This window comes from Balaenoptera ricei, chromosome 8 (assembly GCF_028023285.1).
Source record: "Balaenoptera ricei isolate mBalRic1 chromosome 8, mBalRic1.hap2, whole genome shotgun sequence".
Classification (NCBI taxonomy): domain Eukaryota; kingdom Metazoa; phylum Chordata; class Mammalia; order Artiodactyla; family Balaenopteridae; genus Balaenoptera; species Balaenoptera ricei.
This window is the reverse complement of record NC_082646.1, coordinates 105,842,976-105,854,966: the sequence shown is the minus strand read 5'-3', so window position 1 is coordinate 105,854,966 and position 11,991 is coordinate 105,842,976. Positions and strand designations below refer to the sequence as shown.

The 11,991-nt window shown below is 42.9% G+C and overlaps 1 non-coding gene and 1 pseudogene across 1 annotated transcript; both read right to left on the bottom strand.

Annotated features, from left to right (window-relative positions):
* Positions 1 to 3,155: 3,155 nt before the first annotated feature.
* Positions 3,156 to 3,228, bottom strand: TRNAR-UCU (transfer RNA arginine (anticodon UCU)). The gene has a single exon. It is a non-coding gene; the product is annotated as a tRNA-Arg (tRNA).
* A 3,028-nt stretch (positions 3,229 to 6,256) lies between these two features.
* On the bottom strand, positions 6,257 to 10,497 carry LOC132370243 (large ribosomal subunit protein mL40-like; annotated as a pseudogene).
* Between the last annotated feature and the right edge of the window lie 1,494 nt (positions 10,498 to 11,991).

The window sequence follows — 11,991 nt, the reverse complement described above, 5'->3', positions numbered from 1 at the left end:
TGGACCGCCAGGGAAGTCCCCAGTGTTTGCTTTTCTAAACAACTGCATTTTGGGGTTGTTTATTACACAGCCTTGCCACAGCAAGAAGCTGAATAACACTCTAGACCCTGCATTTTCTCCCCAATCCCCTTGCTCTTTTTTGAAAAAAATTTTATATGGCTGAGGGTGGCATTAGGGGGACAAACCCTCTTGGTTTGCCTGAGTGATTGAGGGGTTTCGTAGGACATGGGGCTTGCAGGTTTTTTAAAATAGCTTTATTGAGATATAATTTACATTCCATACAATTCACTCATTTACAGTGTACAATTCAATGTTTTTTTAGTATAGTCACAGAGTTGTACAACCGTCACAACAATCTAATCTTAGAACATTTTTGTCCCTCCTAAAAGAGGCTCCAGACTCATCAGCAGTCACTAGCCATTGTCCCCACCCCCCATCCCACAGCAACCACTAATCTACATCCTGTCTATAAATTTGCATATTTTGGACATTTCATATAAATGGAATCATACAGTATGGCCTTTTGTGGCTGATTTCTTTTAATTAGCATGTTTCCTAGGTTCATCCTTGTTGTAACATGTATCAGTGCTCCATTTCTTTTTATTGCTGGACAATATTCAGTTGTATATATAGACCACATTTTACTCATCCCTTCATCAGTAGTGGACATTTGGGTTGTTTCCACTTTGGGGCTACTGTGAATAGTGCTGCTATGAACATTTATATACAAGTCTTTGTTTGCACATCTGTTTTCAGTTCTTTTGGGTGTATGCCTAGGAGTGGAATTGCTGAGTGATACGGTAATTCTATGTTTAACTTATTGAGGATCTGCCAAACTGTTTTCCACAGCTGCTGCACGGTACATTCCTACCGGCAGCGTAAGAGGAATCCAATTTCTCCACGTCCTTGCCAACACTTGTTATTGTCTATCTTTTATATTACAGCAATCCTAGTGGGTGCACAGCGGTATATCATAGCGGTTTTGACTTGCATTTCCCTAATGACTAATGATGTTGAACATCTTTTCATGTGCTGTTTCCCCATTTGTGTATCTCCTTTGGAAAAATGTCTATTCAAATTCTTTGCTTGTTTTTAAATTAGGTTATTACTCTTTGTATGGTTGAGTTGTAAGGGTTCATTATACAGTCTGGAACCTAGACCCTTCTCTGATATATGATTTGTAAATATTTTCTATTCTGTGAATTGTCTTTTTACTCTCTTAATTTGCAGCACAAAAGTTTTAAGTTTTTTTTTTTTTTTTTAAATTATTTATTTATTTTATTTTTGGCTGTGTTGGGTCTTCGTTTCTGTGCGAGGGCTTTCTCCAGTTGTGGCAAGCGGGGGCCACTCTTCATCGCGGTGCGCGGGCCTCTCACTGTCGTGGTCTCTCTTGTTGCGGAGCACAGGCTCCAGATGCGCAGGCTCAGTAATTGTGGCTCACGGGCCTAGTTGCTCCGTGGCATGTGGGATCTTCCCAGACCAGGGCTCGAACCCGTGTCCCCTGCATTGGCAGGCGGACTCTCAGCCACTGCGCCACCAGGGAAGCCCCAAAAGTTTTAAGTTTTGATGTAGTCCAATTTATTTTTCTTTGGTCACTTTTGCTTTTGGTGGTGTGTCTACCAGCCTCCTTGTTTGTGGTCGACATCCCGAAGCAGTTATGGCATTTTTTTCTCACTGAAACTGGATGCTACCTACCTGGAAACTTTCCTCAACACTGTGCTATAGGCATTGTAGTGGTTAAAAGCCCAAGCTCTGGAGACAAACTGTGTGGGTTCAAATGCCCACTAGTGCTACCACTTAATGGTGGTGTTTTCTTCACCTGAGGGTCACTTGCCAGGTGAGCACAATGCTGGGTGTAGGCGAGAGAAGTCAAGAATGGGTATAGACCAGGAGGATAATTAATATAGCTTATCTTGTATATGCTCTTGTAATGGATTGGACTTAATGGAGGGCCTGAACAGATCTGAGAGTTCAGGATGTGGACCATACAGGAAACTCTGGTGCATTACTTCACATCTTCTCAGGCACACCTCTTTACCAGCCACTGTTGCCAACTTCGCACAGGTACAGCCCGACTGCACCTTGCCCATACTTTGCACCTCTCACTTCTTGCTCTGGGGCTTCTCTGACCCCTCAGTGTGGGATGCTTGGAGACCCACTCAGCACTAATATATGCGCACCCTAGAAGAGGGTGGAATGTATGCCCCTGGGGCCATCGTTGACCAACAGGGATGGGAGCTAATGAATAAGTGCTTACACATTTGTCCTTCACTTTGTTTCCCCAAGGATACCAAAAGAAGGGGTGAAGGATACTGAACAGGTATAAACAACAGCTACCCACTTTTTCTACTAAAAAAGAATCTATAGAAGGATCCCAGGAATCTATACGTGTAACGAGCCCTATAGGTGACTCCTATGCACACTAAACAAGTTTGCAAAACACTGAATTAGGGCGTTTTCTGAAGGAATTTACATTATAAGAGGAGCAGAGATTACAGCCCTGGCACACTTGAACATTCCCTCGCATCACACAGAAAAGCACTATATGACTGTCTGTCTCCATCTTCATGGATGCTTTTCCTCTTCTGACTTGGCATTCCCGTCCTCAGGTGCACCAAGCATGTATACATGAACTTCCTTCTTAGTCTCTATGTAAGATGACTTCTCTCTTCCTAAGGAAGGCTCCAGCCCTCTTCCACTGGAGGAGGTTTTCCTTCTGGGTTCCTTCCTGCATCCTGTTGTCTAAAGAGAGCAGGGTCCTGGGCTTCAGCCGGAAGGGCACTGATGTTCGCTTCCTGCCAGCCCAGCAAGCTATGGGTGATGAACGGCCTCTAGGACCCAGAGCAAGGATGCCTATAGCGGGCCCACCAATTTTATTAGCTCAGTTGGAAGAGTGAAAGCTGCAGGGCCTGCTGGTTCCCTTATCAGATTTTATTCCTAGGTATACACATCTTTCAAAGACCCCCAAAAAGTTTCTGGAAGCAGTAAGGATAAATGTCTAAAAAAATGTTTTCCCCATTTGCATGGCTCTCTCTCCTTTCAGAAAGTATTCCTTCCTGCACTGCTTGGGTCTTGGGGGCATCATTAATCCATACCCACTTTTATTTATTTGTTTGTTTATTTATGGCCGCACTGCACAGTCTGTGGGATCTTAGTTCCCTGACCAGGGATCGAACCCACGCCCCCTGCAGTAGAAGTGCAGAGTCCTAACCACTGGACTGCCAGGGAAGTCCCAATCCATACCCAGTTTCAATGGCTACTTGACTTATGACCCAGGGAGTAGTTTTCATTAGTTCTTTTGATTTAGAGTCTCCCTCTGATAAAAGTTGATAGTGGTGGGGTTGGGGGATTTGGTAATTCTTCCTGATTTAAACAGTATAACATGTGGCCGATCTGACTTTGGCTTATTCTAGGGCAGAGGGAAGGACTCCCCAGTTTCCACAATAGGGACCATGTCTCACATATCTGGTCATGTCTTTCCCTTACTTAAAATTCATCCATAGTTCCCAGTTACTCAAGGATAAAGTCCAAAATTATTAGCCTCACTTTCAAGCCTTTTATGATCTGGTCCCTGCTGGTCTCCTGTATTATTAAGGACTCAACTGCACATGATAAAAAACCAAATGCAAACTGGGTCAAGTGAAAAAGAGAAAGTATTTGCCCATATATATGAAAAGTTCTGAGCTACACTGGCTTCAGGCACAGCTGGATTCAGAAGCACACATATTTTTGGGAATGTCATTTCTCTCTATCTCCAGGCTCTGTCCTCTGTATTGGCTTCATTTTCAGGGAGAATCCACTATGTGGTGGCAGAGATGAACACATAGTGACTTCAGGTTTATAATCTGGTAGTTTATCAAGCTCAGCAGGAAGTGAATGCAACTTGTCCAGTAAATCCTAGGAAAGTTCAGAGGATGCCTGTTATTAGTGAGGCTAGGTCATATACCCATCTTGGACCAACCTTTTGGCTTATTGTCCACTTCTGATGCTTTGGGGGTGGGATCACCCCAAATGAACGACTTTTTTGAGAGTGATGTATGGGTATTTCCAAAGGATATTTAAGGTGATATTATTGTAAGAGGAGGATGTGGCATACACCATCGCCTAACAAATAGCTGTGTTCCTCTTTTTTTAAAATTAATTAATTAATTAATTAATTATTTTGGCTGCATTGGGTCTTCATTGTTGGGTCTTCATTGCTGCGCACGGGCTTGCTCTATTTGTGGAGAGCGGGGGCTACTCTTCGTTGCGGTGCACAGGCTTCTCATTGCGGTGGCTTCTCTTGTTTCAGAGCTCAGGCTCTAGGCGCGTGGGCTTCCGTAGTTGTGGCTCGCGGGCTCTAGAGCGCAGGCTCAGTAGTTGTGGCATACGGGCTTAGTTGCTCCGCGGCATGTGGGATCTTCCCGGACCAGGGCTCGAACCTGTGTCCCCTGCAGTTGCAGGCGGATTCTCAACCACTGCGCCACCAGGGAAGTCCCAGCTGGGTTCCTCTTCTTCCTTCCTAACAGAGTCCAAATTTTTTTTAGGCAGCAAGATGATAAGGGAAGGAGAGCCGCCCACTCAGCCTCGGGATGAATCATAATTGGTTTAACCCAAGGCCTGGAATCCCATCCCTATTGTAGTGATTGGTTTGTGGGTCTGCATGTGACCTGGCTCTAGCCAATGAGAATCTAAGGGGTAGGCTGCTGGAGGGCTCCTGGGAAATATTTCCCTCCCTGAGAAAATAAGTGAGGACATCAAGGAGAAGCCTCTGCCTACCTTCTTTGGATATTGTCATGGGAAGATGAGAAGCTTAAAGCTGTGGCAGCCATCTTGAAACCATGAAGAGAAAGTGAGATTCACAGAGAAGCCAACGCATCAATCTGCCTTTGTTGAGAAGCTGAATTACCCAGACTTAGTACCTTCTCTTGACTTAAAAAAAAAATTGTGCTAAAATACACAAAACATCAAATTCACCATTTTAACCAATTTATTTTATTTGTTTTTGTTTGTTTTTACTGTATGATATCACCCATATGTGGAATCTAAAACAAACAAACTGGTGAACACAACAAAAAAGAAACAGACTCACAGATATAGAGGACAAACTGATGGCTACCAGTGGGGAGAGGGAAGTGGGTAAGGGCAACACAGAGGCAGGGGATCAAGAGGTACAAACCATTATATATAAAATAAGCTACAAGGTTTGTTTTCTTTGTTTGTGAGTCTGTTTCTGTTTTGTAAATAAGTTCATTGGTATCTTTTTTTAGATTACACATATAAGTGACATCATATGATACTTGTCTTTGTCAGACTTACTTCACTTAGCATGATAATCTTTAGGTCCATCCATGTTGCTGCAAATGACATTATTTCATTCTTTTTTACGGCTGAGTAATATTCCATTATATATATATATATATATATATATATATATATATATATCACATTTTCTTTATCCATTCATCTGTCAATGGACACTTAGGTTGCTTTCATGTCTTGGTTACTAAAGGGGAAAGGGGACAGGAGGGGTAAATTAGGAGTTTGGGATTAGCAGATACACACTACTACATATAAAATAGATTAGAAAACAAGGTTCTACTGTATAGCACAGGGAACTATATTCAATATCTTGTAATAAACTATAATGGAAAAGAATCTGAAAAAGAATATGTATATGTGTGTGTGTGTGTGTGTGTATATATAATATACGTGTATAACTGAATCACTTTGCTGTACACCAGAAACTAAGACAACATTGTAAATCAACTATACTTCAATTTAAAAAAATAGATGAAGGGAATTCCCTAGCAGTCCAGTAGTTAGGACGTACCTCTTTCACTACCGAGGGCTCGGGTTCAATTCCTGGTCGGGGACCTAAGACCCCACAAGTCACGTGGCATGGCCAAAAAAAGAAAAAAGAAAATAAGAAAGCCACAGGATATACTGTACAAGACAGGGAACACGGCCAATGTTCTACCATAACTATAAATGGTGCACAACCTCTAAAAATTGTGAATCACTATACTGTACACCTGCAACCCACGCAATATGGTACATCAACTACACCTCAATTAAAAAAACAACAAAAACTGCATGCATCTTACCACGCTTCCAGTGTACTAGACATTTCTTGCTCATCCTGTGCAATCAGAATGACTCCCTCTGTAATAGATCAATATGTTCTGAGATGTCCAAATGGCCCAAGTCAAGCATTGAGCCCTGGTCATTCCGGCTCTCAGGGCCAGCGTGTTCTGTGGACATCTGCCTGCAGCTCTTAACTCTTGAACTCCACCTGTGTGTACACCTTGGTGATGTCGTGGTACCTGCCTTCGGGGGCTGGTAGTTGGAGATCGGCGGTGTGTACTCTAGCCCCTGTCTCTCAAAGGGGAACAGACTGGGGTCCCGCTTGGTGGCCGCCTCATGGCGTTCCAGGGATGTGAGCTGCAGCTCCTGCAGACTCCCTGCTGGGCGTCAAGCATGGACCTGACGGCGTCCTTCTCCATCTCCATGTTGTAGAGCGACCACTTCTTCAGAAGCAGAGCTCTCTGCTCGCTCTCCTCCAAGGGGAGCTGCACCGCAGGCCAGTGTCTCACTTTCCCTGGGAACTTCACAGGCGTGATAAAATCCTTAAGGGAAATTAGCTCGTGGCTGGCCTTTTCCTGTCGTGACATCCTCTTTTTCAAGCGGTCCTTTGCAGCTTGGCCTTTTGTTTGGATTTTTCTTCTTCTTCTGCTCCTTCTCCTTCTTCCTCCTCTTCCTCTTTCTCCTGCTTCTCCTACTCTTCCTCAGGGGCTCTGCTCTCTTGGGAACAAGTCCCCAGAAGCACAACAATGAAGCTCCGGTGGTGTCTCTCATCTGTGTCTGCCAAGCTCCCAGAAGCTGGTTCGGGGGGCGCAGGGGCACTCCAGCAGGGACCTTCTAACCACTTTAAAGTGTATAACTCAGTGGTATTTGGTATGTTCACCATGTATGAAACCATTACCACTATCTAGTTCCAGAATATTTTCATCACTCCAAAAGGAAATCCCAATTCTCCTTGCCCCAGCCTCTGGCCATCCCTGCTCTATTTTCTGCATTTGCCTATTCTGAATATTTCAAATAAATAGAATCATTATACAGTATGTGGCCTTTTGTATCTGGCTTCTTAGCATAATGTTTTCAAGGTTCATCTATGTTGCAACATGTATCAGTACTTCGTTTCTTTTTGAGGCTGAATAATATTCCACTGTATGGATATACCACATTTTATTTACCCATTCATCAGCGATGGACATTTGGGTTGTTTCCACCTTTTGGCTATTGTGGATAATACTGCTATGAACATTCGTGTATGAGTTTTTGTTTGAACACCTGTTTTCACTTTTGAGTATATGCCTAGGAGTGGAACGATATGGTACTTCTGTGTTTAACTTACTGAGGAATTGCCAAAGTGTTTTCCACAGTGGCTGCACCATTTTATATCCCCACCAGCAATGTAGAACGGTTTTAATTTCTTTGCATCCTAGCCAACACTTGGCTATTTTCTGTATTTATGATTATAGTCATTCTAGTGGATGTGAAGTGGTTTTTATTGTGGTTTTGATTTGCATTTACCTACTTACCAATGACACTGAACATTTTTTTCATGTGCTTTTTGGCCATTTTTATATCTTTTTTGGAGAAATGTCTATTCAAGTCCTTTGCCCATTTGCTAATTGAGTATTTTCTTTTTGTTGGTTAGTTGTAAGAATTCTTTATACATTATGGATACTAGACCTATCAGAGGTATGATTTGCAAATATTTTCTCCTCTTCTGTGGGTTGTCTTTTCGCTGTCTTGATAGTGTTCTTTGATACACAAAAGTTTAAAATTTTGAAGTCCAATTTGTCTATTTTTTTCTTTTGTTTCCTGTGCCTTTGGTTTTTTTTTTTTTAAGTATTTGTTTATTTTTTTTTTTATTTATGGCTGTGTTGGGTCTTCGTTTCTGTGCGAGGGCTTTCTCTAGTTGTGGCAAGCGGGGGCCACTCTTCATCGCGGTGCGTGGGCCTCTCACTATCGCGGCCTCTCTTGTTGCGGAGCACAGGCTCCAGACACGCAGGCTCAGTAATTGTCGCTCACGGGCCCAGCTGCTCCGCGGCACGTGGGATCTTCCCAGACCAGGGCTCGAACCCATGTCCCCTGCATTGGCAGGCAGATTCTCAACCACTGTGCCACCAGGGAAGCCCTATGCCTTTGGTTTTGTATCCAAGAAACCACTGCCAAATGCAAGGTCATGAAGATTTACCCACATGTTTTAGTCTGGGTTAAATTTTGCATATGGTGTGAAGTGAGAGTCCAACTTCATTCTTTTGCGTGTGAATATATCCAGCTGCCCCAGCACCATTTCTTGAAGAGACTATTTTTTCCCCCACTGAATGTTCTTGGCACCCTTGTCAAAAATCAGTTGACCATAGATATATGTTTTTTTTAATGGACTCTCAATTCTATTCCATTGATCTGTACGTCTATCTTTATGCCAATACCATGCTGTTTTGATTACTATGGGTTTATAGTAAGTTTTGAAATTGGGACATATAAGTCCTAGGACTTTGAGGTTTTTTTGTTTTTTGTTTTTGTGTGTTTGTTTGTTTTTTCAGTATTGTTTTGGCTGGGCTTCCCTGGTGGCACAGTGGTTAAGAATCCGCCTGCCAATGCAGGGGACATGGGTTTGAGCCCTGGTCCAGGAAGATCCCACATGCTGTGGAGCAACAAAGCCTGTGCGCCACAACTACTGAGCCCGTGTGCCACAACTACTGAAGCCTGCATGTCTAGAGCCCGTGCTCTGCAACAAAGAGAGTAGCCCCCACTCGCCACAACTAGAGAAAGGCCACGCACAGCAACAAAGACCCAATGCAGCCAAAAATAAATAAATTAAATAAATAAATTTTAAAAATATATTGTTTTGGCTATTTGGAGCTCTTTGAGATTCTATTTGGATTTTAGGATGAGTGTATGTATCCATGATCAGACCCCCGATGTTCAGTGTGAACCTTTCCTTCTCTTCTGCTGGAGGTCACTGACATGGTCATGATAGTAAGTGTGGCAGCAGGCATCCTAGGAGTGGGCCTGGCTGCCATAGGCATCACTGGGATCCTGCTGGACAGAAGCAAGTGGGAAAAGCAATAAAGCCAAGGAATTGCCCTGACAGCAACCAGTTAGTATGCAGAAGTCTTGCTTAGCCAGCAGGCCGTGAAATTTGGTTTACTGATTTCATTCTTTGTGATTCTTTAGGCTTATTTTAATAGAGCTAAAAAAAGCACAGGAAGAATTTTATTGGGGGAAATGCAGCCTAAGTGAATCTATTAAAGACACAGATGGGCTCTGTTATGGACTGAATGTGTCCCCACAAAATTCATGTTGAAGCCCTAACCCCTAGTATGATGGGATTTGGAGGTGGAGCCTTTGGGAGGTAACCAGGTTTAGATGATGTCATAGGGGTGGAGCCTTCATGATGGGGTTAGTGTACTTATTAGAGGAAGAAGAGAAGACCAGGTTTCTCTCTCCTCCTTGTGAGGACACAGTGAGAAGGCAGCCATCTGCAAGCCAGGAAGAGGGTTTTCACAGGAACTGAATCTGTGAGCACCTTGATCTTGAACTTCTCAGCTTCCGGAACTGTGAGAAATAATTGTTGTTTAAGCTACCCAGTCTCTATTATTTTGTTATGGCAGCCTGGGTTGACTAAGACACTCCTGATTTCCAGGGGAATAATTCTAATGTTTTTCTTTTTAGGATGATGCTTTCTGTAAGGTTTTGATTTAATTTTTAAAATTGAGGCTAAAATGTGTGCAATAAAGTGCACAATTGTTTTTTTTTTTTGGCCGTGTGGCACGGCTGACGGGATCTTAGTTCCCCCACCAGGGATCGAAACTGGGCCCTGGCAGTGAAAGTGCCGAGTCCTAACCACAGGACCACCAGGGAATTCCCTGGAATGTCCTCTTTTTTGATGAACTTGTTCAAGCCTTTTGCCCATTTTAGTGGGCTGTTTGACTTCTCAGTGAGCATTCATCCAGAGCAAAATATCTTCACATTCTGTGCCACTTCAGAAAGGTCCATTCACCTATTTCTTTCCTAGACCTCCTTGCTACCAATTTTCCAATCACATCTCTCCCAAGTCCCTGGCCATCCAATTAAATCATGGTTATCTCGTCATGAATCAGTGTAGGTCTGTACCGTTAGCTATCTCTCTTTCTAGAAAAAGTGAGCCACAAAGTGTGCTTCTCAAGTTTCTGTCTCCTGGGAGTCTTTCCCTTCACCAGTGTCTTTCAGGACCAGCCCTCAGTGGGGCTGTAGTGCCGCAGCTGTGTAAGTTCAGACAGTGTCAACATGTTATGCCAAACCGCTTGTAAACCAGGCCCAAAGTTTTTCTTCCTTGGTTAGCTGCTCATAGGAATACCCTATCAGGCTATAGGGAGAGAGAAGAGGCAGTGTATTAGAGTAGGCACCATGGGAATCTGGGAAGTCGGGCACATCAGCTGCCAGACTTGGACCAGAAAGCATAGCTGGTACAGATGTCTAGGGAAGGCTGCTGCTTCTGCATCTGGTGCTGGGCTGGGTGTTGCTGTTGGGTCGCAGGGCCGGCGGTTGGAAAGAAGAGCTGGACAGTCTGGGATCCACCGGCATCTTTAACCAAAGTGCAAGGGCTGCTTCATTACTTCTGCTTCCTCAAACTCTCACAGTTGTCTCTTTGGGCCAACTCTGACCCAGGACCACAAAAGAAAGGGGGATTTTGGAACATGTATTTCCATCTTAGCCAAAAACACAACACAAAGCTACTACGTCCATCCGATGAGTTCTTAATTTCAGAAATTATATCTGTCCATTGGACTTTTTCTGGTAATAGATTCTGATTCTCTAGGGAAATTCTGCTACATCTTTTCATCCATTTTCTCTTCTTCTCTTGTATTTTCTTTAACATATTAATGGTAAAGTCTATGTCTACTTATTGCAATTTCTGAATTATCTGTGACTCTGCTTCTAATTTCTGTTCTTTTTTTTTTTTCTTTTGAATGTTGGTCTTATTTTCCTGCCTCTTTGCATGTCTAGTAAATATTGATTGTGTGTTGGATATTTTGTACAAAAGAACAATTATTAAAAAAAAAAAATAGACTTCAGGGACTTCCCTCGTGGTGCAGTGGATAAGACTCCATGCTCCCAGTGCAGGGGGCCCGGGTTTGATCCCTGGTCAGGGCACTAGATCCCACATGCATGCTGCAACTAAGAGTTCACATGCCACAACTAAGGAGCCCTGGAGCCACAACTAAGGAGCCTGCCTGCTGCAACTAAGGAGCCTGCCTGCCACAACTAAGACCCAGTGCAACCAAATAAATAAATTAAAAAAAAATAGACTTTGTTTTTTGGAGCAGTTTTAGGTTCATAGCAAAACTGAGAGAAAGTTACCATGATTTCCCATATACCTCCTGTCCCCACACATGCGTAGCCTTCCTCATTATCAATATCACCCAGCAGAGTGGTACATTTGTTACAACAGATTAACTACATTGACACATCATTATCATCCAAAGACCATAATTTACATTAGAGTTCCCACCTGGTGCTGTACAAATGTATAATAACATGCACCCACCATTATAGTACCATACAGAGTAATTTGACTGTCCTAAAAATCCTCTGTGCTTGACCTATTCATCCCCCTCTGTCTTCTCACTAACCTCTGGCAACCATTGATCTTTTTATTGTCTCCATAGTTTTGACTATTCCAGAATGTCATATAGTTAGACTCCTACAGTATGTGACCTTTTTAGATTCACTTAGTAATGTGCATTTCAGGTTCCACCATGTCTTTTCATGGCTTGCTAGCTCATTTCTTTTTAGTGCTAAATAATATTCTGTTGTATGGATGCACCACAGTTTTTATCTGTTCATCTGAAGGATATCTTGGTTACTTCTAAGTTTTGGCAATTATGATAAAAGGTACTATAAACATCCCTCTGCAGGTTTTTGTCTGGACATATGTTTACAGTTCCTTTGGAT